Raw genomic sequence first — 25,810 nt, 5'->3', positions numbered from 1 at the left:
ATCATCACGCATATTTGATTCGAAAATACTAATTCGAGCAGTTTTCAACAAAAAGGTTGGCATCGTAGGCTTGAGATGTCAAGTGTAGCGACTGAATGCATCCTGTTGCTTGTAAGCGTTATAGCATTATGGTTGTAAGTCAAAGAAGAAATGAATTGTGACCTATTTTTTTTTCTCTCTCTCTGTCTCTTTCTCAGCAATATTCTATGTTATTTTTTCCATTCATTACCACATCACTTGTTTGGCGACACAACAGACAGGCTCATGGGTGTAAGAATAGCATCACATATAGCAGCTGCCTGGTGCCAGACGACACACAATGTCACGTAGATGAGAAATTTATAAAATGAATACGAATAAAAACTACAGATACGCCACCAACTTGATATAAATTCGCAGCCACGCTGTTAATTAGTTAGTAAGCTACATTTTCCATAGTTTATTTGCACTATCCTTTGTACAAATGAAGTGGAATGAAGCAGTGTACAGGCTATGTATACATAATTTATTTGTATGACTACTTGCTGACCACCTACAGATTACTACCCAGGACAGTAGCAGAAATTGACATGAATCGACATATTGCTCTCAAATACTACTTATTTAACGAGTGATAGGCTAAAATTTAGTTATTTTAAACTGCACTTTCTGGCAGATTGTAATTAAACTAATTATCTATAAAAATAATTTTATTTCGGATTAAAAAATTTGCTATCTCAGGCATGTTGTATTATTGAGCAAACAATTAATGACTTTCGTGGCTGAATACTGGACTCCTTTCTAAGAAAGCTGTAGTAACAACTAATAAAGGTCTTTTGTTCTTCTAGTGACGAAACCATGGAATTCACTATTCTTGCTCAAATTGTAAGGAACTCTTTAAGACGAATTTAATTGGTGAAATTCCTTCTTGTGACGGAGATTTAAAAATTCCTAACTCGATGAAGAAAGGTGTATAAGATTCTTGTTGGTGAACACTTATTATTCTTGCAGCTACCTCCTGTGTAATCGACACCTTTTTCAGGTGATGAGCAACCACGGAAAATTATTTTACTCGACTCAGGACATAAGTAACATGTGTTGTAAGCAAACCCTGTTACGACAGGGTTCTGTGCAAGACGGAGAGTGAGGTCTAGGATACTGCCTGCCGCTGCCTGAGAGGTCAGCCACGTGTTAGTCGCGCCCACGCGCCGAGGGGCAGCAGGGAGGAGGCTGGGTCGGCAGCGCTACACGTGGCGGGTCAAGGCCGTCTAGCACCCCTAGCTACACCCCCACTACCGGAATATAACAGGTTCGCTCGCGGATGCAGAGATGACACACGAGTGAAGTTTAATTCGCACACTGCACACATAGTTTACACTGTATGCGAATCGTAATCGTATGGACACACACTTAAAGACAGACTGCCGGTACCTCTGGTGCATTCACGCTAGCGGTCCGTAAGGCGTGCGGATTGCGCTCTTGCTCCTTGGTGTGTGGGCTATGACAGCACTGAGCGGTCACTGCTATCAGATGCGTCCTGCAGTGACGTGTATGTCCTCAAATACGTCATGCGACGCAGAAGTTCTTTCTATCGCCGATAGCGGTTATAACCCTACCACTATAAATAACAGAAAATCCTGTTTATGTTTCCACGTATAGCTGTTACGAAATTTATTTTAGTTTCCAAATAATGTACACTATGGGAGGATAGTCCCGTTAATAGGAAAAGCTAATAACTGAGTTAGCCTTTTTACTGGATTTAACCGTGTGTTGTGTCTAACGAATAAGTAAATCAGACTATTCAATTCTTTTCCTAAGATCTTTCCCAGCGGTTAGAAAGAAACGCAGTATGAATAGTACTATATTGAAGCTAGGACAACTTAGTTCCAAGTTCATTCAGTGGTTTAACATATCTACTAACGATCGCCAGCCTATTCAGGCAATGAAACAGTTAAGTATAGGAAAAGCAAAAGTATGAGTTTTGCCTACTTTCATGCTACTGTTTAAGTTGCTTCTTCAAATAAATGTTACTCCACTTAAACAATGTTGGACTACGTCCTTAGACATTACGTTCTTAAAAGAGCAAAAGGACAGTGGATAACATCGATGAAACTAAAAAAAATTTTGCCATGGGGGAGGGGGGGGGGACCTTTAGAAAAGCATTTTCCGTAATCAACAGACTTAAATACTAAAATACCTAGATACTAAAGCACACTTTTATAGAGAACATTTCACGTCAAGCGAACCTCTTTCTTACTGTAATTTACTTTCGAAAGCTATTTCTCTTTGAACTAAATGTTTATATTCTTTTAATAGATTCTAGTAACTTTGCTTCACTCTGACTGAATTTTACGTAAGCAAACTTTTACTATAACATTTTGCAATAGTTAAGAAAACTTTCTCATTATTTACACGAAAACAATTTAAATGGCGCCTCTGTACATAAACTTGGCACATCATAAGTCTGTAAAACAGGATACTCAGATTAATCAAACGCCAGGAAGGAATCCTGTGTAGGTGAATGGTTGGGATGAAAGAACAGCTGAACCAGTTTCTTTTAATTTCAAGAATGATTATTAAAACACAGTTTAAGTTAATGGTTAACGCTGTATTAAAGTAGAACACACAAAAATCTTATCTGGTGGCTGTAGGTTTGGGTCTGGCGAACAATTATGACGGCTACACTACCCACAGTTCGGCATGCAAATATCTTACTGTATGGGCTCAATTTCTCTTCTTGGCGTCGTTCAATTTTTTATACAGTAGCCCAAGAACTCGCTGCTATGCCGTAAGCCGTTTGCAGTCTTCATCCGAGGCATTCTTGTGCAAATTTTAAGGCAAAACTTCTCCTGCTCCAAAAGGGTGTTGCCTCAATCGCTGCTGCCTACAGACTGTATGACTTACTTCCAGCACTTGCTCTAGGTAGCGCGCCAATCCGTCCTTGCCACCTTTTCCACTCCTCAGAGCCACTTTCGTTTCAAACAAAAGCACATTGGCTTTTACGTAACATCTATTTCTTACATTGTTCCTAAGCGTGATCATTTCTTACAACTGTGAAATTTACATGAACATGAACAGTTTATACACACCAATATTTTAAATACAAAATGTCACCAGCAAATTATTTAACGTAATAAACAATTTACATAGTATTTTACATACATTACTCACATACAATACAAAGAACTTCAAACTCCAATACAGCACACTTTACTTTGCCGGCCGCGGTGGCCGAGCGGTTCTAGGCCCTTCAGTCCGGAACCGCGCGACTGCTACGGTCGCAGGTTAGAATCCTGCCTAGGGTATATATGTGAATGATGTCCTTAGGTTAGTTAGGTTTAAGCAGTTCTAAGTTCTAGGGGACTGATGACCTCAGATGTTAAGTCCCATAGCGCTCAGAGCCATTTGTTTTGGACACTTTACATATACAGAAAATATAGCATCAATATGGGAACATTATAAAGCAAAATATTACAAAACTTTAGATGAACCACAAACAAATAGTGTTATACGGTGTTGTGAATTAGTGGATTCTGTTGCAGTCTGATGTGTAAAAAACAAGTAATATTTCCGGTGTCCAGTTCAAGACGGTGAAAATAATTACTTTCGTGTCCTGCTGTGTGCGCAGACTAATGTCAGTAGCTGCTGTAGGGATTTTGATCCGGTTTTCACTAATAATTGCACTGATTCATGAGGATGGTTTTTGTATGTTAGCTATAAATATTTTGTTTGAATTGTCTGAATTTTGATGAATTATATTTTAGTTGTGAAAGCGACGTCACTGCCACCTAGCGAGCAGCCGCCAAAATTCGAGAAAGGCACAGTTCCTTAAGAGAGGGCATTACGTAACAAATAGCGTATGATGTGGTTGTCTAGCGCTAGTTCAGCCTTGCGCATCGAGGGAGTTTGTGTTTGTGAGTGTGTCGCATTGTTCTTGCTTAACGCAGGTTATTGCTGGTGTGTTCTCTGGCGACAGACTTCTACGCCCTTGCATAGATCAGTCTGCCGAATCTCACAAAAATATTCTTTGTCGGTGTACCGTTGGTTTCAGTTTTGATAAGAATGCTCGTCCTGTTCATCCAGGCTGTATAAAATTCACGATTAGTTGGTCGATATGATTCGCGTTACACCTGATCAGGTAGATACTGCTTATATCAATTATGATCTATATGTATTTTTTGGGAAGTGTCAAGGTATTTCGCATGTGGACCTGCTTCTCTCTCAAGTTGGTTCTCAAGTAATGTTTACACATCGTGATGGTTCCATTAGTCCAGTCGTTCTTGCAAATCCATCGATCGAGTATATTCCAGTTAGAGGTCACGCTCTTCCACCCGAAGTGGACGACTTATTTCTTACGCCTGCGTTGCTTCTTTTTGGAGGCGTTCAGCGTATCCGGCTGGAACATTGGTCAGTACAGCGTCGTTTGCAATTTTTGTAATATTTCTGGCCTAACAGCCATCATATTCGGCTACAAGAAGGTCTTCGTATGAAGTTGAGAAGGCAGCTGTGGCAAGATGACGTAATTTGGTGTGAGCTACCGATGACAGACGGTTTGTTCCATCGTGATTGTCCGCGATTGGCTGTTGCATTCGAAAGTTGCGCGCAAAAATGATAACCTTCTGTTATTAATATTAGAAAAACTAAACAGTGTATTTACTTGCATTTCATGTAAAAGCATCTCTCAATAGTAGGCTATCCTTCAGTTACTTGAAAAGTGTTAATTACCAACAGAATAGTAAACAACTGATAAACGAAAAGGCAGAGGAAGCACTTAGAAGACTTTCGGATCGCGCCTAACTTGGTTGGGTTGTTTTTGGGGGAGGAGACCAGACAGCGAGGTCATCGGTCTCATCGGTTAGTGAAGGAAGTCGGCTATGCCCTTTGAAAGGAACCATCCCTGCATTTGCCTGGAGCGATTACGCAAATACGCAGTTTGTTGTTTTGTTTTTATTAAAGTGTGAAGATTGGAGATTATTTGTGATTCATACAATGGAATATAGTTTTGTAGCTTCTCGTATTCTGCTAATAAAAAATGAGTGATATCCAGTATAAAGAAGCTAACTGAAATTTTTTATCTACCCAATATCAGTTCCTCACTAAGACCTCAAGTGTTCTGCCATCTTAGTACAATTGAGATCAATGGCACGTCATCTGTGGTAACACAGAGAGAGGTACGAAAGAGAGAAATTTTCGAGAAAAGTGTTTATCATTCACACGAATATGTCACCCTCTCTCTCCCTCTCTTTTTCAACACGCCGTATGTTACAGTGGTATCCGAACCGCAGATAAATGTGTTCAACCGATTCATGTTACATACGTAGGGCGAGAAGGAACCTCCTTCTTTTGTAAAGAGGCAACCATCGTATATCCAACTGCCCGCGTCGTGCTACGGTTTTAAAGTCGTCCTGTGGAAAACATCTTCCGTTGACATTAGCTCAATCAGTGTCTCTGCAGTCTGCTGTCAATAGATCTCCAGCTTTAGATGACGCTGTGGAGACATTACACCCCAGTCAGAGCGACTGTCCGCCGTCACCGGTACGTTCAGATTCGGCCCCTGCTGCCGTTAAGGCGACGACACCGGCAGCAAAATTTAAAATCCAGCTGACTTAGGATGGTGAAGGTCTTGAAGTCATCCTCCCCAATCTTGCATCTCCAAGAAGGTGATGGTGGAGGGTGTTTCTTTCCGTGGTGATGCTTTGAATACTGACGGTAACTGCGCTTCTTGTTCGGCAGAGATGATGTGGCTGGTTCTCCCGATGCTGAAATGAATTTCACATCTGCGTCCTCTCCTACATCCATAAAAACATCTGTTCCTGTGAGATCCGGTCATTTAACGGAGACATCGTTTGCTGTTTTGATCTTACAGTGTTCTAATGCAATACTATCCTTTTCTCGTTCTGATACGGTGGAGCAACAGGTTACTTCGGATTCTCTTCCGGTTAGCTAGATGATGCAATGCCTGTCTCTCCATTATCTGATGATGATGATGATCGCTCCCGTTTCTTTCTCGCATTCCGTTGAGTGGAATAGGGATAGCTCCCCAATCCCCCCCTCTCCTCCTCCCCCACAGACCTCAATGAGCCCTCTACCCTTCCGCGTCAAGAAGTTATTTAGTCAAGGAGTGGTGTAAAACTACGACTTCAACCTGCAAAATCTTACGCTAGGAGCCCTCACGCAAACTGCCTAAAATGAAACAGATTTGGAACCTGGAGCACAGAATTTGTTAAAGTGTTAGAATTACAGAAGTAATTCTAATGGAATTACATTCACATACAAGACGAGAAAACAATAATTTGGACGGTACGAAACGGCTGCTTCTAGTGTACTTGCTCTACCAAACAGCATCTCATACAAGCAATCCAGTCGCCTCTTTACCTGCTGTTACTCGTACTTGAGGTACTTGGGCCATGCGCGGCTTTGTTTAAAAAGGATAGCTCGATTTAGTCATAGGGGTGAGCTGCAGACGTCTGTTTTCATACCACCCAGCTAATTCGCTGCAAACAATAACCTGTAGCTGTGATCCTACAGTCAAGTAGTCTTGGAATTGGGCGAGAAATGCGAGTTAATAAAATACATAGAAATATAAACTAAAAGTTAAATGAACTGTTTAATAACAACGGTTCTACTCCATCCTCTGAAGCTGATGTAGGCGACAGAGGATCATGATGAGTAATGTTTATTCAAGAAAGATCATCTCAAATAAACGGGAAATGGTTCTATGATATTCAATTAAAATGCAGGCAGAAAACACCCATATCAAATTCAGTAAATTTACGTTTACAAATTAACGCACAAAAGATGACGAATAGTGTCCATGGTTATTGCTGTATTTTCTGAAATCGACATCTTGTAACATGATGTTATGATGTGATGTGGTGTGGTGTGAAACCACGCTACGGTGATGTGAATAGGCATGAAGAAGCACCTGTAAGCCCCTAACCAGACGTCTGGAGGGTGGGTCCTCTATCTACTCCACGTGATGGAAACCAAACGATTTAACGGCACACAACCCATCACGATGCTGTAAAAGCAGCAGCCCCAGAACTGCAGCAGTGATAAAATACAGAAAGAACGTTCGAGAGACTGCGTCCTCAAATCCCATTCTTTCTGGTTTGATTTAAAATTTCCTCGGTAAACCTAAATTCTGATCAGAAATAAATTCTCTACAGAGCTCGTGTTGCTCATCATTAGATGTTGGAATAATTAACTGATGTTCCCAGCTGATAATGACCACAGATTCGTCCGGTATTACACATAAATTTGTAAAATGTTTGTACCTGTGAAGTGTGTGTGTAACAGGGTGAGAGGGGGAGAGAGAGACAGCCAGCCAGAGAGAGACAGGGAGGAAGGGGGAGGGAGAGAGAGAGAGAGAGAGAGAGAGAGAGAGAGAGAGAGAGAGAGAAAGAGAGACTAAACTTGAAATGATATGTAAAATCCGAAGAAAGTGAAAAAAAAAACATGTTACCCTCTGCGCCTTCTTTGGTGTACTTAAGCATAATATACATGGAACACAAACCCTTAGACACCTAAATATTGCCTTCAGCTTGGGGCAGTACGACTTTTACGTAATATATCTTCTTCATTCTTCATTATGTAAAAAAGTGCTGCTAACGAATAATTTGTTTTTTACCGGATTCAATTTTCAGATTACCTTTAGGTATTACAAAGTTATTTACAACAATGTGCATGGATACATTATTACTGCTGGAGTTAAATAAAATGAAAGCGATTCTGCAACACTTTGCACACTGGTACCTTCCGTCAATAGTAAAATATATTATACAGTCGGCAGATAAACGTACTAACACAGTTAAGCACACTTTGTATGTTGAGTTATTATGCTACACCTTTCCTCTAGAGGCACACTACAGTACACTGAGAGATTGCAGGGCACTCTCACTTCTGATCGGTGTAATGCCACTTACTGTTCTTATGAAAGATGATCTTTATTACAGTCTGACTTCATAGATCATGATGAAATTGTGGGCAGTAGTTAAAGCTCTTGCTTGTGTGCTCTAGTGCAGGAATAGCGGTAAGCTTTAGCTGCGTTTAAAGGAATAGTGTGCCGATTTAAACGACTGCAGTAAAAGCGTACGGCGACTACGGGCCGAGGGGTGCGCGTATTTTTCTGCGCAACCTGGATAAAAACATTTGTGGACTGCCCAGTTCTGCGGTCTCATTGTGCAGACACGTTTGGATGGCGCCGGTCGGTCGGCAGGTAGGCTGACTAGCGCCAAGGAGACGCCGCTGCAATGGCCAAAGCACTGAAGACCGGCAATAAAGCACAGGATGGGCCCTTGTTAGGCAGGAAGTCGATGAGACGACTGTGAGCATTCTGCGAATTTCCGTGGGACAGATAACTGGAGCCCAGACGTACAGACTCTGTTACAAAAACATATTTGTGAAGGTACGAGGCTTTTAGCGAGTTTATGGCCATTATCTGGAAACTTTGAAATGGACACAACAGTGGAGATAACCATCATTTTTTGTGCGGCTGTGGTTCCATCCTGGTAAACACGTGAGAAAGAGGCAGCGAAGCTGAATCTGTTTTTTTCTTTTCTCCCAATTAACTTTAAAGTTTCTGATTGGTCAAATCGTTGTATGCAGAGCAAGGAGCAGTCTCCCATCTTCGAATGCGGCGCTCCAGCTCGTGATTGGCTTGTGCTAAAGTGAGAGTAGTCTAAGATATAAATGTGCTTTGCTATCGAGCTGGCGAGGAAAGCAGAGAGAAGGAGAAGAAGTCACTCTTGTAGTTTCACTTCGCTAGTAAAGAACTGCAGGTCTCTACCTACATGGTGAGACTAGTGTCCTTTGTTAGTGTGCCACTTAGAGCCTGTCCTAGTCACCTTCTGAACCATCAGAGGTACTGCTTCTAGCATCACGCACACAACGAGTGATGCATGGGTGTACTTATTTGTCTCGAGTTGGCCGTCTAAAAATTTGACATATTCCGTCACGCATAGTCTTGGGACGGAGTCAAATTGGTTTGGCAGACCATCAAACGGATCCACTTGCACACTGGAATCCAGTGGGGATTCAGAGGCTCATAGGGAAGTACCTGCGTTCCGAATTAGCTGAACTCGAAACCACGTACTTGCATTTTTCGGGCGTGCGCCATTAATAACAGAATGCTGCCATCCATGACTTCAGTCGCCGAACGCATCGTGGGGTGCCGCCCTGACCAGCAGAAGGATAAGTATACGCTGCTACAGCGTAGGGCTCCAATATATGTTTCTTAGCACTCTGTTCTTTCGAGCCATATTTTTCTTTTTTTGGAACAGTAGAGTATAGATGCTTGACTGTGGGGTTGTTTTGTGCTATCCCCCGGATTCACGTGTATGAAGTCAGATAGAGCGATTAGTGTTCTGGTTAGTATCGTGTGTCGATCCCCAGCTGATCATTTTGTCCACCATAGACCCCATACTACTGTAAGCGTTTGTCAAATGAAAATGTTTGCGTGACGTTTCTTTAGTCTTTTTTGTCTTGTGATGTTAAGAATGAATAAATCTATTGTCATTTATATCACAACTTCTCCCTTCGCTCTGATTAACATTACCTTTGCCATTTTTATTAAAGTCCTGATTATAAAAGAAAGTAGCAAGATTACAACACGAAGAGCGATTAATTGTGTTAGTCCGAGGGCGTGCTGGAAAGAAGGGCCACCGAATTATGGAAATGTTTTTAAATAAAACTAACGTTTTTAACAATCTGCATCTTTATTCTTCATGTCTATAGTTTTCTGCCGCTAGAGGGCTCGGAATTGTGGCACGTAACATGGTGGTGTGTAACGTAACTATTGAGGTTCGTGCTGTAATCTAATTTCGAACTCGAAGAGTTCGTCCACACATGGAGACTCCTCTGCTTCAACATAAAAATGCCAGTCCTCACACGAACGCTGCGATATTTGCAACAGTCCCATTCCTTAGCCTTATTGTGTTCGATGATCCTCCACACAGTCCCGACTTGGCCCATTCGATTTTCATCTGATTAAAAAACTTATAGAGCACCTTCGAGAACGTCATTTTGATAGCGCCGAAGCAGTGCAAGCAGAGGTGAGGTCGTGACCCGGCAATAAAGTCATACATTCTATAGTGACAGTATCAACAAACTGGTCTCTCATTGGGGGAAATGTGTTCGTTGTATGGGTGATTCTAGGTGCTTCAGTCTGGAACCGCGCGACCGCTACGGTCGCAGGTTCGAATCCTGCCTCGGGCAAGGATGTGCGTGATGTCCTTAGGTTAGTTAGGTTTAAGTAGTTCTAAGTTCTAGGGGACTGATGACCTCCACTGTTAAGTCCCATAGTGCTCAGAGCCATTTGAACCATTTTTTGTATGGATGATTATGCTGAGAAATAAACACAGAGACACGTGGAATAAAGATGTAGGATGTAAATAAAGTTTGTTTTGTTAAAAAAGCCTTAACAGTTTTCATGGAGGCATTACTTTTCAGCCCGTTTTATTATAGATGCACTTACAACTGAAACTAAAACAGTTATGTTATTAGTTCCAGTACATAATAATTACCTTCTTGCACAGATATGAAACAGGAAAAGTTTGTAGACTTATTTCTGTAACGTAGGATAAAATAATCTCCACAAGATTATATTCCTATTCTCAGTCAAACGAATTATATCACTGTCTAATAGATGGGGCACAAGAAGCTATATAGATTCTTCAAGTAGATATAAACCAGACCCGGTATTCACACTTGAAACGGACCACGAGGTTACAGGTCTTGTATCCAGCCCTCGCGCGCGAAATCAGACGTACTAGCACACATGAAATTGCATAGGCTATTAAGCCCCGCGCCGAGATGCCATTCAGAAACGTGTCCTCCAGGAATTCATGAGCAAAACGATAGAAAACCTAACACACATTGCGAAAGTAAATGACTAGTACTGGTACAGGGTACCCTTCACCACAAAGCATGCGGTGGCTTGCGGAGTATCTATGTGGATGTGGATGTCGAGTACTATCCTAAGAGTACTATCCCGAGCGGGAAGGCGTCCGGCCAGCCTGTGGGTGGTTTTTAACGCGGTTTTCCATCTGTCTCGGTGAATTCGTGCTGGTTTCCCTTATTCCACCTCAGTTACACTATGTCAGTGACTGCTGAACAAACACTCCACGTACGCGTACAGCATACTTACCACGCAAATTTTTCAAATATTTGGGGTTACACTCGTTTGGTATGATGAGACGTTCCGAAGAGGGGGGGGGGGCTAGGTACGGTGTGGGGCGGCGTGGGCGGCGGCGGTGGGGTGGGCGGACTGCTGTGGCCTGTTGTGGGGTTGTAAACCACTGAGGGCTAGAGAGGGGCGAAGCCTCTCTGTTGTTTCTAGGTCCCTTGTTTAATACACACACACACTCACCATCCTAAGACACCAACAACTCTTCTTTGCGTCTTGGAAGCCGACCAAAGTCCTGATTTTCAGGAAGACCACTTCCACCCACAAAATTACCGACTCAACAGCTTTCTGAGATCGCTGAGACAGATTGTCGAGAAGGGAGTAATAAAACGACTCAGTAGGTACTACATCAGCAACAACACCCAGAGACCGGAGCAATTCGGCTTCAGGAATTACCACTCCACAACAGAACAACGCCTTCGCGTTGTTGAACATGTAACAGACGGCTACAGTTCCAAGAAAGCAACAGGCGCTGTGTTGCAAAAACTTGAAAGTGGCGACCCCCATCGCCCCCCCCCCCTCGAGCGTTTCAGATAAGACGTCAAAAATTGAAAACATCGATTTTTCGAAAATATGTTAATTTTCTAGCTCACGTCTTTCTGAATAGTTTGATGTATAGAACATGTATGTTCAAGAAATGTAACACATGTTATTTGGTCTTAAGTTTGGCAAACTGCAACGCCATGACTCTTCATACAGCATTCTTCTATCGCACGTCACTGTATATCGGTCTGCGGAATTCAAACGTGTATATTTTTTAATGGAAGGCATGTCCGCCCCGGTAGCTGAGTGGTCAGCGTGACAGACTGTCAATCCTAATGGCCCGGGTTCGATTCCCGGCTGGGTCGGAGATTTTCTCCGCTCAGGGACTGGGTGTTGTGTTGTCCTAATCATCATCATTTCATCCCCATCGACGCGCAGGTCGCCGAAGTGGCGTCAAATCGAAAGACCTGCACCAGGCGAACGGTCTACCCGACGGGAGGCCCTAGCCACACGACATTTCCATTTCAAAGGAAGGCATCAAACCTACATTCAGGTCAGTGGAAATTAAAACGTCGTGTGGTGCCTCTCCTACTCCCAGTCGACTGGTTTGATATCATACCCCCCTTATAAAATTCACAATTAAATAAGGGCGGTATTATTTGTGCCCGGGAGAACAAGAACTCTTCCAAAAATTTGCACTCTTTATTGCCTATTAACTAATAACTTTCACTTTTGTTTGACATAAAATTAAATATAGGACACATAAAACCAGTAAAGACAAGAGACAAGCAAGATAGTACACATTTCTGCAATCCTTAGGTCCCAGCAATTTTCTGTCTAATCTTGCGACAGCTTTACACGGCGTGCTTTCCTTTCTGCTAAAGAATCTAATACCTCATCAAAGTTCGTCAAACGTTTTGCTACATGAAAAATCAAATTGTCATTGACTAATACTGAAAAAGCTGTTACTACAAATAGTACCCAAGAGTGGTGAGGTTTCTCGATTTGATCACGTCCATTTTGTCACTGTCTGCTACACAGTATTGTAAGGTGCTTAAAAATGTTATCATCAAGGCAAAAAGTATGTGGTATGCAAACAGAATAGCTAATTCACAGGATAAAATTAAAGCCATATGGTCAGTTGTGAAGGAAGTGTCTGGCCAGCAGCACAAGGTTGATGATATAAAGTCAGTTCACAGTAATAATATTTCTGTTACTGATAAATCAGATATATGTACAGTATTTAACAACCATTTTCTGAGCATTGCTGTTGAATTAAATAAAAATTTAGTTTCTACAGGAAATCATATAAATTTCTTAGCAAATGCCTTTCCGAGATTGACGTCTGAAATTCTCCTCTGTGATACAGACAAGAGGAAGATTGAGTCAATAATTAAACCACTGAAGAGTAAAGACTCTCATAGTTATGATGGAGTGTCTAGTAGAATATTAAACTACTGTGCTGCACATGTTAGCCCTGTATTTAGCCATATTTGCAATGTTTCCTTTAGGAATGGTCAGTTTCCTGAGCGATTAAAGTACTCAGTAATAAAGCCGCTTTATGGAAGAAAGGGATAATGTAGATAATTTTAGACCTATTTCTATGCCATCAGTGTTTGCAAAAGTTATCGAAAAGGCTGTAAGGTTAATTGATCATTTTATATCACACGATTTGCTATCAAATTTACAGTTCGGCTTTAGAAGTCGTTTGACAACTGAAAATGCTATATTCTCTTTTCTCTGTTAGGTACTGGATGGGCTAAACAAAATGTTTCGAACGCTTGGCGTATTTTTTGATTTAACAAAGGCATTTGACTGTGTTGATCTCACAATATTGCTCCAGAAGTTGGACCATTACGGAATAAGGGGAGTAGCTCACAATTGGTTCACCTCTTTCTTTAGCAACAGGCAGCAAAAGGTCATTATTCACAATGTTGAGAACGGCTGTGATGTGGGATCTGAGTTGGGTGCTGTCAAGTGGGGGGGGGGGGGGGTGGGGGGTGGGGGGGGTGCCCCAGGTATCAGTGCTGGGGCCGCTCCTGTTCCTTATTTATATAAATGATATGCCCTCTAGTATTATGGGTAACTCTAAAATATTTCTGTTTGCTGATGACACTAGCTTGGTAGTAAAGGATATTGTGTGCAACATTGCCGGCCGCGGTGGTCTCGCGGTTCTAGGCGCGCAGTCCGGAACCGTGCGACTGCTACGGTCGCAGGTTCGAATCCTGCCTCGGGCATGGATGTGTGTGATGTCCTTAGGTTAGTTAGGTTTAAGTAGTTCTAAGTTCTAGGGGACTGATAACCACAGCAGTTGAGTCCCATAGTGCTCAGAGCCATTTTTTTTTTTTGTGCAACATTAACTCGGTTTCAAGTAGTGCAGTACATGACCTCAGTTCATGGCTTGTAGAAAATAAATTAACGTTAAACCACAGTAAGACTCAGTTTTTACAGTTTCTAACACACAATTCAACAAAACCAGACGTTTTAATCTCACATAACGGGCATATGATTAGTGAAACTGAACAGTTCAAATTCCTAGGTGTTCAGATAGATAGTAAGCTGTCGTGGAAAGCCCACGTTCAGGATCTTGTTCAAAGACTTAATACTGCCATTTTCACTATTCGAACGGTATCGAAAGTGAGTGATACTTTGACACGTAAATTAGTCTACTTTGCTTATTTTCATTCACGTATGTCGTATGTTTTGGGGTAACTCTTCCCATTCTAGAAAGATATTTTTGGCTCAGAAACGAGCGGTTCGGGCAATAAGTGGTGTGAGTTTACGAACCTCTTGTCGACCTCTGTTCATGAGTATGGGTATTTTGACATTGGCCTCTCAATATGTATATTCCTTATTGTCGTTTCTTGTTACCAATATTAGTTTATTTCCAACAATAAGCAGCTTTCACTCGGTTAATACTCGGCAAGCAATCAAACCTGCATTTGGATCGAACTTCCATAACTCTAGTGCAAAAAGGTGTGCAGTATACTGCTGCATCCATTTTCAATAAGCTGCCACTCGAATTCAAAAATCTTAGCAGTAATCCACGCGCTTTCAAATCGAAACTGAAGAGTTTCCTCATGGGTCACTCCTTGTATTCTGTCGAGGAGTTCCTTGAAAAATTAAGCTGATTCTCATTGTACTGCTGATAGCGTTTGCTTAAACTTATGGACTGATTTTCTTTCAGGTTCATGAACATTTATTTTTATCTGTAATTACTTTTATGTTGTAAGTTCATGTACTGACACATTCCATGACCTTGGAGATTTGCTCCTCAATGTGGTCCTACGGAACTTGACACGTAAATAAAAAATAAATAAAAAAATAAAAAATAAGCGAGACCGTTCTGACACAAATGGTCATTTTTATGTACCTCATTTACATAAACAACACGACAGAATATAATTCACGAAGTACGTATCTCAAATGCCTATTAGGCCTATTACAAGCAAAAAGTTTTATGTTAAGAAATAGTTTCACATTTCATTCAGATGCTTCAGTTTCTCAAGCATGAGATTTAAAAGTAGTAGTAGTACGAAATTTCTATAGAAATTTGAGATCATCATATTCTTCCATATAATTTGTGTGATGTCGGGGTGTAAGGCTAGTTCGCGTCCGTAGTAGAATACTACACGTGCACCCTGGGTAACGCTAAATGAACTAGCACTAAAGGCAACAAGATAATCCAGATAATCCTGTGCTGGATCTCCTGGTAAACACATCATCAGTGATACCGACCAAATGAACGATGAAGAATTGACTAGAGCACTCGGACCGTGCCTCCGAGTCTGCCACCTAAACATTGAAGGCATAAGTAGGAGCCAATGTGAATTTCTCCAGAGAGTTCTCACTCAGAACAAAATCGACGTAGTCGCGATACAAGAGACTCATGCGGAAAACATAAATCAGCTGGCCTCTAGAGGAAAAATCCCTGGATTCGAGATACTGGGAGCCACCTATCACCGCAATTACGGCGTGGCAACCTACATACGAAATAAGATAGAAAATGCTTCCCTGTGTAAGATATCTACAGACAACAACATACATGAAGTTGCTGTCAAAATTGGCGAGACCACTATAGTTAACATCTATAAGCCTCCCGGCTGTCCATGGCCTCCAGAAGTACTCCAAGAATATCCCCACCCTGCTATCTACGTAGGAGACTTTAATAGTCACCATGAGAACTGGAAGTACGCACGAAACGACCAGAACGGTGAATCCCTGATGAGCTGGAGTGAGGAGACTAACACCCACCTGATTTTCGACGCCAAGGACCGCGGAACATTTCGATCAGCAGCATGGAGACGAGATTATAACCCTGATTTATGTTTTGTCACCAAAAACAAAAACAACCAACCGCTAGCCGCTAGCCGCAACCCGTGAAGTCCTGTCTGATTTCCCACATAGCCAGCATCGCCCTGTTATCTTAAAAGTCGGAATTAACATCCCAATCATAAAATCCTTTCCTCGCCCACGATGGAATTTCCAGAAGGCAGACTGGGCCACCTTTGCAGAAAACCTTAACAAGTGTCTAGGTTGGATACCCCCGACTAGGGACAACTATGACAGATTTGTGGGAGCAGTCATCGCCACGGCTAAGAGGAATGTACCCAGAGGCTACCGGAAAGAGTACATCCCTGGCTGGAATGAGAGATGCTAAGATCTGTACCAGGAATTTACCGAAACCAACAACCAAGAAATCGCGGACGAACTGTTGCACAGCTTAGACGCAGCTCGACGGGAAAAATGGATGGACACCGTGGAGAATCTAGACTTCACTAAATCCAGTAGGCAAGCATGGACCTTGCTCCGTAACCTGGGAGGCAGTAAACGTAAAATAAAAGAAACCCACCCGATAACCCCTAATAATGTGGCCGCACACATAGTTAGAACCTCAAGAGCACCAAGGGACAGAACACACACCACGACCGTCAAACGTGAATTAAGATCCTTGAAACAAAGGGCATCGCCTACCTCCGAATTTTCCCAGCCTATCATAGCGGAAGAAGTTGCAGCAGCCTTGTCAAAAATCAAAAGTTGCAAGGCTCCCGGCTTCGATGGCATCCACCCGGAATTCCTACTTCACTGTGGAAAATATACTAGAACATGGCTCGCAAACTTCTTAACAGATATCTTAGAATTGGGTAATATCCCACACCAGCTTAAACGAGCAAAGATTATAGTGATACTAAAGCCAGGCAAACCCAATGACATGCCCCAAAACTACCGCCCTATCGCTCTGCTGAACTGTGTCTATAAGCTGTTGGAACGTATCATCTACAACAGAATAAGCGGAAAAATTCTTGAAGTGGTACCGATTGAACAGGCAGGTTTTTGACCCAACCGCAGTTGCACCGACCAGATCCTCTCCCTAGCAACTCATATAGAGGCGAGCTTTCAGAAAAAACTCAAAACATCAGTAGCCTTTGTTGACCTATCAGCCGCTTATGATACCGTTTGGCGACAAGGCCTGATATTTAAGTTGCTGCGGGTCATACCATGTAATAAGCTGGCCAACCTCATTGATAACATGCTCACAGATAGAAGTTTCAGAGTCATAATGGGCGACTTAAAAAGTGACCAAATGAAGCTCAACAATGGTTTACCACAAGGCTCCGTTCTGGCGCCATTGATGTTTAACCTCTACATATCTGACTTACCTGAAACCACTTCTCAAAAATTCGGATATGCCGACGACTGGGCAATAGCTGCAAGAGGCAGATCAATGGAGGCAACGGAAAACACATTAACTGCGGATCTAACAAAGCTGGGAGATTACTTCCAAAGGTGGAGATTACGGCCAAACGCGACAAAAACGGAGGTGACATGCTTTCACCTCGACAATGCCCAAGCAAAAAGAAAGCTCAACGTTCATTTCGAAAACAGGCAGCTAAACCATAATAATTACCCCAGATATCTAGGCGTCACCTTTGACAGAACCCTAACATTCAAGGAACACCTACGTAATACAGCCGCAAAACTTAAAACTCGAAATAATATCATACAGAAGCTATGTGGGAACACGTGGGGCTCTTCCGCGGCTGTACTGAGATCTTCGGCTCTGGGACTTGTCTACACAACAGCAGAATATGCCGCACCGGTATGGCTAAACAGTAAACACACAGGCTTGATCGATGCTCAACTAAACTACACAATGAGGATGATATCAGGAACAATAAAGCCAACGCCTTTACACTGGCTACCTATACTGAGCAACATTCCCCACCCGGACCTGCGCAGAGAGAACGCTCTCTTACGCGAGTACGGAAAAGTGTTGAACAACGAGAAACTGCCAATCCACAAGGATGTTCCTGCCCTGGAGATGAACAGATTGCGCTCAAGACACCCCTCTTTAAAAAAGGCAAAAAATACGCATCCTCTCAACCCGGATTATGGCAACCTCTGGAAAATGCGGTGGAGAGAATCTGTGCCCCAAAGCCTGCAGAATATGCCATGCATCAATGTCCAACCACCAGGATTCAATTTGCCAAGGAAAACTTGGACGACCCTGAATCGAATTCGGACAAATAACGGCAGATGTGCAGACAGCCTCCACAGGTGGGATAAAATCACCACCCCGAGATGTGACTGCGGTGCAGACCGGCAGACGATTCGTCACATCGTGGAAGATTGCCCTCTGAGACGTTTTGCAGGAGACCCCAATGAGTTTCTGACCGCGACTGAAAGTGCAATAGACTATGTCACAAATCTGGATGTTTGTTTGTGAACTTTTGTTTGTTATATACACTATTTTTAAACACTTTTATATCTACAACTATATGTTACACACTGTGACTACTCATTATTTCTGTGTCTCATGATTTTTATGTCTTTTCTATATGATGTGTTACATGCCATAAGCTAAATAAATAAAAAAATAAATAAATGTGTGATGTCTCCGTTTCTTCTCCTTCCTCGTTCTAACAATCAATCTCGTCATCACTAATTCAGTAACTATTTCTGCCACTGTCAAAGTTCACTCTCCGGTTAACTTGACTAACCCTGACCGACTCAGCCGTTTAGTTATCCCGCATTTATTCTCCAGTCAGGCATTACTGTGTGTTCGTACAACGCGTTTTCCACGCTATTCCGACAATAGAACTAAAGCGGCTGCTAACTGGGGACTGTACAACTGGCCCTTATCAGTGTAGCGATATGACAAAACGTTTTGTGTCAAAATTTCATTTTCTTGGATACACCCAGAAGCTAATATGTAATCTTTCTTACTTGTTATTCCTGTCAGTTGTTTATTTCTACTCTGGTAGTCGAACCTATGGACATCGCTAGTAATAATAACAACACTTGTCATTCACACACCCAATCAACTATATAAACAAACAGCGATTTGTATTCACCCTTTCAGGTATGTTCGGCTCAGCTCGTATAGCCTCGTCGCCTTTTGTCTCCGAAAATGTTTTTTTTCATTTCTTGATGCAACGGAGATTCCCCTGGCAGAGGCATCACGTACACTATGTATGCACTCAAAATTCAACTTCTGATTCGGTCAGAAATCAATTGAGAATGTGTCAAAAATGTGCAAAAACCAGCAGGGATGCGTTTCAAAATCACGTGAATAACTGATAGACCAACGTGCGCTGAATGATAGGCGCTTTATGAAACAAGATTTTGTTCTTCAAGAATATGAATTTGGCGTTTCTTGAAATTGCCGCCCGGGGCAGGTACCTCGGTTTGCGCGCCCCTTAGGTCATCGGTCCCTAGACTTACACACTACTTAAACTAACTTACGCTAAGAACAACACACACATCCGTGCCCGAGGGAAGACTCGAACCTCCGGCGTGAGGGCTACGCAGTCCGTGACAGGACGCCTCAAACCGCGCGGCCACTCCGCGCAGCATTATCGAGTCCAATTTACAAAGAACCTGGTAGTTTGAACCCACTTAATCAGTATGGCGTTGCACCCCCTCTGGTCCGTATGCATGCACTGATTACGTTGCGAAGGATGTCACAAAGCTGTTGTATCCTCTCCTGAGGCAAGCGGTCCCGCAATTGTTGTAACTGGTCCTTGTTATCCATGATATTCACACTGGCACGACCAATGTGGTATCAGACATGTTCTATTGGGGACAGATCTGGAATTCTTGCTGGTCACGGGAGTACCTGAACGTCACACAGGAAGTTCATAGAGACACGTGCCATGTGAGGACGAACATGGGTCTGTTAAAAAATTGCACCACTACACTGTCGTATGTGAGGTAATTCACGAGGGAGCAGGACGTGTGACGTACATTTGTGCTTTCAGAGTTCCCTCGATCACTACAGCCGTCACAGTCACCCACTGGCTGCCCAAACCGTGATACCAAAAGTAATACCACTATGCCTCTGCAAAACATTGGAAGAATGGAACCTCTTCTTAGGTAGCCGCCACACTTGTCGATGATGGGGTATTGCAGAACGACGATTCATTGTTCAGCACAATTCGACGCATTTCATTAGCAGTCAGAGATTCCCGGTCACGGCACCACTCCAGACGCAGCCGTTTTTGTTGTGATGTTAACGGCAGCGTGGGACGGCAATTCCCTAGTACGCCTGCCGCTGTTCTGCAGTAAATGGTGGGAAATAATATTGCATGGAGTCGGTGACATGTTCTCGGTTGGCAGGCACAGATGTAAAAGGGTCATGGTGTGCTTGGTCCACGATACTGTGATCCTTCCTTGTGGCGGTCAGACTTCGTCGATCGGAACGTTGACGGTTAGTATGCCTGAACTTACGTTCGCATCCTGTCCAACGTCAGACCACTGTCCCACCCGAATGCTACGCAAATCTGGTTACTGGACAAGTAAACCAGCTGGCCAAATGGAGGCCTATAATGAGACCCCTTTGAAAATCTGTCAAGTGCTGATAACACTGTCTTTCACGAGTACACGTACTCTCCACAATCTTCACCGTGATCACTGAACATCTGACTCTGCTCACGTCCCATGCGTACTCTATCAGGTCTAGGCAAATGGCCAAAAACAATGGCTACAAAAAAAATGTTGTCACAAAACGAACAAAATATAAAACCAAATGAAAGGAGAAGATAAGCTAGACACACGATTCACCAAAAGCACCAGAATAGATACGCAAGAAACCATAGCAACAACAAGGTAAGAAGAATACAAGCGAAAAATGAAGCTGAATCCAACACAAAATTCTATGCAGTAACGATTAGATTCGAACTCATAGGAAATATCCTAAATAAGGCACTCAAGGAGCTCAGATATATACACAAGAAATCAGTTACTTTAAAACATCGCAGCGTTTGTTCTGCAATGATATTGGGATAAACAGTACAAAAGTTTGGTATCAACATGAAACAACCTCTAGGTGTCTGTAGAAGGAAAACTCATTTAATACCCACAGAAAATATCTGACACACAGACACACGTCAACAAGGAAGAAAGACACGAAAGTGCAATCGAGAAGCATCTACAAAACGTAAAATAAAATCAAAAATATTGAAGTGAAACCAAAGACATTATAAATTAGCTTAGCGAGTGAAACAATGTTCATAAAGATACAGCTGGTAACGAGATGCAATGAAATTAACTGGCTCCTTCGTTTGCCGGCCGCGGTGGTCTCGCGGTTCTAGGCGCGCAGTCCGGAACCGTGCGACTGCTACGGTCGCAGGTTCGAATCCTGCCTCGGGCATGGATGTGTGTGATGTACTTAGGTTAGTTAGGTTTAAGTAGTTCTAAGTTCTAGGGGACTGATGACCACAGCAGTTGAGTCCCATAGTGCTCAGAGACATTTGAAGCCATTTTTTGCTCCTTCGTTTCACTCATCCGTAACCGCTTTCGGTCCATTCTTTACCTTCTAAAAGCCAATCATCTGCGAATTCAGAATTATGTCCTCTAAAAGACACACACATACGATCTGAAACAACAGAAATGATAGACTCACAAATGCACACTATGTGATCAAAAGCATCCGGACACCCCCAAAAACATACGTTTTTCATATTGTGTGCATTGTGCTGCCACCTACTGCTAGGTACTCCATATCAGCGACCTCAGTAGTCAGAGAGCAGAATGATGCGCTCTGCGGAACTCACGGACTTCTAACGTGGTCAGGTGATTGGGTGTCATTTGTGTCATAGGTCTGTACGCGAGATTTCCACACTCCTAAACATCCCTACGTCCACTGTTTCCGATGTGATAGTCAAGTGGAAACGTGAAAGGACACGTGCAGCGTCAAAGCGTACAGACCGACCTGGTCTGTTGACTGACAGAGACCGCCGACTGTTGAAGAGGGTCGTAATGTGTGATGAGCAGACATCTATCCAGACCTTCACACAGGAATTCCAAACTGCATCAGGATCCACTGCAAGTATTATGATTGTTGGGCGGACTGTAAGAAAATTTGGATTTCATGGTCGAGCGGCTGCTCATAAGCCACACATCACGCCGGTCAATGCCAAACGACGGATCGCGGTGGAAAAACGTTGTGTTTAGTGACTAATGGCGAATGTCCGGTGAACGTCGTCTGCCAGCGTGTGTAGTACCAACAGTAAAATTCGGAATCGTTCAACACGATGGAGCACCTGTTCATAGTGCACGGCCTGTCGCGGAGTGGTTCCACGACAATAACATCCCTATAATGGACTGGCCTGCACAGAGTCCTGACCTGAATCATATAGAACATCTTTGGGATGTTTTGGAACGCCGACTCCGTACCAGGCCTCACCGACCGACATGGATACCTCTCCTCAGAGCAGCACTCCGTTAAGAATGGGCTGCCATTTCCCAAGTAACCTTCTAGCGCCTGATTGAACGTATGCCTGCGAGAGTGGAAGCTGTCATCAAGGCTAAGTTTGGGCTAACACCATATTGAATTCCACCATTACCGACGGAGGGAGCCACGAACTCGTAAGTCATTTTCAGCCAGGTGTTCGGATACTTTTGATCACATAGTGTATCATGAAACTACAGTAATTTCAGACACAAGAGAACGGCGGCTCGGCGAGTGAGAAAACAAGAACAGCACCAAACTTAGAACGTCGTTTGACGCAACATCACTTTTTCATAAAAAATTGGTGCATAGTGTCTATTCAGGAATCATTCTGCGACACGTTGTCTTTGGTGTCACGTGGACTCGATAATGCATGCTTTGAATAATTATTCATGTACTAAAGAGCATGGAGCGATCCGAACGAATACGCCGTTTCATTCTATTACAAAAAAATGTGTTTCTTATTCTCATTCTAGGCATAAGGAGGGAAACGGAATGTGCTGCTTAAATTTTATAATATTGTCAGCCATCTGACTGCAAAACACGTAATAGATAACTGCACTTATATCGTGAGAAACTCGACTAACGTTTGAATTACATAGTGTCGCAGTTACAAGTTCTCAAGGTAAAACCCCGGCTGGAAATTTAATGGCTGTATCGATATTTCTATACGCAATTAGATGTATAGCCGGATATAAAATAAGCATTAAGTGAAATATCCGTAACTTTTAGGCCAGATAGTTTATTTTCTAGGAAATACTGCGTCTTAATTGATTAATACTGTAATTAATTAAGAGTAAAGATCGATCAATATATTTAAATTAACGTAGTATCCTGTTTCTTTTAAAGGTTGTGTTCCAAAAACGAACAGCGTAGAGACAGCGGTGATGACACTTTCTGCAGGACCTGACCATCATTTTGCAGGACAATGCTCAAGCACGTACAGTGCAAGCTGTTACTGATTTGTTAGGCTGATGGGGCTGCTAAGAGCTATACCACCTACTGCACTCCCCTGACCTAAGCCCTCGTGAGTCCAACTCGATTTGTAAACTGAAGGAAACACTTCTGCAATTACGGATGCAGTGGGCACGGGACAATCGGTATTCGACTATCGATCGATAGAGACGTGTCGGCTCTTCATGTGAATCACATTTTTGCTACACTATGTCGATGGTCGTCTCCACAAACGCCGTCATCGAGGTGAACGGTCACTCGAAACGTGCAGCACGCCAAAGACGCTGCCTGGTGGGAGCAGTATTATGGTATGGGAGACATTCTCCTGTGCTTGCGTGCCACTGTGCTTTGAGGACCATTACAGTGATCTCGTGCTCATGTCTCGGAAACCAAATTCACCTGATGTAAATCCAATGGAACCCGTGTGCGTCGCCATTATGCACCATCACCGCGCACACAAATCAGCGGCTCGTATTTCCGCTGATTACATGATCTGTGCATAGAAATCTAATGTCATATATCTCCACAGACCTACCCACAAACCGTAGGATCCGTGATACGCAGAACCAACGATGAATATAGTTCTAAAGACGGACGAACAAGCTGTTAAGCAGGTGGTCATAATGTCTTGGCTCATAACTGCACATACCCCAAAAGGAAAATATTTCAGTACAGGATTTCTCGAACATGTGGACACTCTTCATTTAAAAAGTCTAAAGAAACTGACTTTTGCCTTTCACGTTCCTGTAGATGAACATCAACTAACAGAAATAGTACAAAATCCATAAATCCTGCGCCTGGTCAACAAAGATAAAGAGAATGAATCTGCTTCGAAGACAGAAATTTGTTTCCACAAGTGCACATCTCAAAGGGCATTCTAATGACTCAAACTCAGAAACCCATAAACATATTGGTAAAATATTTTCGTAAATCACTCGTAAAATCTACTCATCAAATACAGTCCTTGCAAAAACATAATAATAATAGATAACAAAAAAGCCATAATTTTCTGTTCTTCTTCCTAAAGTGACTGCTTAGTTGTTGTAGTTGTCATCGCGAGTCCGAAGACTGCTTTGATGCTGCTCTCCACGCTATGCTGTACAAGCGTCTTCATCTCCAAATAACTACTAGAACCTAAACAAAGTTCCCTTCGCCACAGTTCTGCTCAGTACCACCTCATTGGTTACATGATTAACCCGTCTTGTATTCTTTATTCTGAAGTTTTTTTCCAATATTTAAGTCCATTAACTGCACGCAAAGTATATGATATTATTTGTTGTGTGTAAAATTTCCGGATCACTTTAGAAACATTCAATCAAATTTATATGTCATTCCGTTAATGACAGCCATTCTATACTAAACTAGTTAGTTAACCATTCATGTAAAATGTTAGTGTAGTGATTGTACATCATTAATGTGAAAAATTAAAAACTGACTGTAAATAGCATAGCACTACTCAATACAGTATATAAATTATATGTTAAGCAAGTAATATGACACAATGTCGTTTTTTAGTCATTCAGAGGCATTTATGAAGTTTTAAGGTCGACAGTGTTAATTCGATGAGCACAACTGGCTTTAGAACTAATTACAGAATCTATAAAAAACTTGAAACTTGATTTTAGGTGTAATTTCCGACATAAACAAATCCATAAGTCACCCACATGGGAAATACTGCACACCATCAGTGAATCTTAAAGTGTGTGTTGTACAAGGAAATGAGGAAATGAAGAAATGACTCCTTAATAACGAATAGAATTAAGGGCATCAAATTATTAATTAAGCATAATTAGTCAGCTAAATACCTAGGAATTACAGTTACAAACAACTTAAATTTCAACATATGCATTACGTCAACACCTGATAGGGAAAAGCAGGAAATGCGTCTTGGTTGAACTAACTCAGGGCTTCACAACATACGTGCTCGCAGAGCAAGCTGTGAGCAGCAAGGCGCGAGCACGGAGCAGCGCGAGCACGTTACCCCCACTACCGGACCAGAGCTGAGAGTGGGGAGAGGCACGTGGGGTACACAACAGCTGCCGCCAGTCGATGTTAATCCGCGGCCACCTGCAGGGATATCACTCACGAATTATTACTGCGACAAATGAAACAAATAAAGGAGAATGTACACGTGCCACATAATTTTATTAGCTTAGTGTATGCCTCTACCATCTGTAGACACTGAAACTAAAGAATTCCACGACAATCCTATATTTTCAACACTTTCTTCAACACTACTTAAAATATCACCTCCGGTTGTAGTGTTCTTCATGGCTACTACATCGAGGAGCTCCTCCCTCACCTGAAGATCTCTATTAACACCTCTAATAAATATGGCAAGCTGCGCTGTTCCACTGATATCAGCCGGCCGGTGTGGCCGTGCGGTTAAAGGCGCTTCAGTCTGGAACCGCGTGACCGCTACGGTCGCAGGTTCGAATCCTGCCTCGGGCATGGATGTGTGTGATGTCCTTAGGTTA

The sequence above is a fragment of the Schistocerca nitens genome, chromosome 3 (assembly GCF_023898315.1).
Source record: "Schistocerca nitens isolate TAMUIC-IGC-003100 chromosome 3, iqSchNite1.1, whole genome shotgun sequence".
Lineage (NCBI taxonomy): Eukaryota > Metazoa > Arthropoda > Insecta > Orthoptera > Acrididae > Schistocerca > Schistocerca nitens.
Note: the sequence above shows the minus strand (reverse complement) of the source record.